Raw genomic sequence first — 1380 nt, 5'->3', positions numbered from 1 at the left:
TGTCCATTCCTCTGCTGATGGACGTCTCGGTGGTGTCCACCTTTTGGCTGTTGTGAGCGGAGCTGCCGTGGACAGTGGACATAGCACACACTTTTCTCAAACAAACGTTAGCTTGTTCTTCCACACCTGCTCCCTCCTGCAGCAATGCATCTTGCAGGTTGGTTCTCATCAGTGCACAGAGAGCTTCCCCAGTGCTTGCAGGAAACTGGCTTAGAGTCCCATGGTGTGAAAGGAGCTAGCCTCCTGTTGATGGACAGCCTTTTGTGGCTGCAAACCAGACTCCCTGCAGAGAACAGCCCCGAGCCTGCATCATTTTCTAGCTTGGACATGTATTAGCTTGTGATAACCTCTCTGAACCTAAGTTTTCTCATCTGTGTAATGGGGTTTACAATGCCATCCATGGATTAAAGGAGTCAATGGGGTTAAAGAGTTTGGAACAGTGCCTGGGTCATAAACCAAACCAAACCCGTTGATTCTGCCTCATGGCAACTCTGCATATTACAGAGCAGAACTGTGCTTAAGTTCTCTTGGCTATAATCATATGGAAGCTGATTGCCAGGCCTTTCTTCCATAGCACTTCTGGGCTGGTTCGAACTGCCAACCTTTACATTAGAAGTCGGGTGCAAACGTTTGTGCCATCAGGGCTTAATAGCTGCTGTTGCTTTCCTCTTTATTATTATAATTGTGTCCACAGGCAAGTGTATTAGAAGCACTTTCCTGTCAAAGTCTATCATATGTTCGCAATCTTGCTAGACATTGAGGAATTTCCTTCCATAGCAGTTGCACTGATTTACACAGCTATCAGCTCTACGTGAAATTGTCAGTTTCCCCACCATTTAGCCACCAGAACATGTTGGCCAACCCTTGGGTGGCTGCCAGCCTCACGGATGAAAACTGGCCCCTCCTTGTCAATTTATTTGCATTTCTCCAATTCTGAGCTAAGCTGATCATCTGGGAGAGGGGGTGAAGTCCAGGCACAGGAGGTGAACGGCTGAGGTCATGCAAAGGGCGGGGGGTGCTGTCCTGGTGCCTGAGGGCTGGTGCCCACAGCTGCAGCGCAGGGGTTAAAGGGGAACTTGCTCTGATTTCCTGTAAGCCACCGCTCCCTTCCTGGCAGTGCCTGGAGCAGAGGGGGCGGCAGAAACGAGTGCAAACCCAGCTTCTGTCTGCTGGGGTTGCAACACCCTGTCTTTGCAAGGGGACGGGGGAGGGTGCAAACACCCGCTTTTTCTCCAGAATCTGGGCGCAGCTGAGAGTGGCGTGGGGGCACCTGCTGGGATCCCCAGCCCCCTCTCCCTCCAGTTACTTCCCCTATGTTCCTCTATCCTCCCAAACAAACAAACAAAAAATAAACCCGTTGCTGTCAATTCCGACTCGTGG

Source organism: Orycteropus afer, unplaced genomic scaffold, assembly GCF_000298275.1.
Source record: "Orycteropus afer afer isolate SDZICR_OR568_19922 unplaced genomic scaffold, OryAfe1.0 scaffold00461, whole genome shotgun sequence".
NCBI classification, from domain to species: domain Eukaryota; kingdom Metazoa; phylum Chordata; class Mammalia; order Tubulidentata; family Orycteropodidae; genus Orycteropus; species Orycteropus afer.
The sequence above is the reverse complement of the archived record's forward strand: the minus strand, read 5'-3'. Positions refer to the sequence as shown.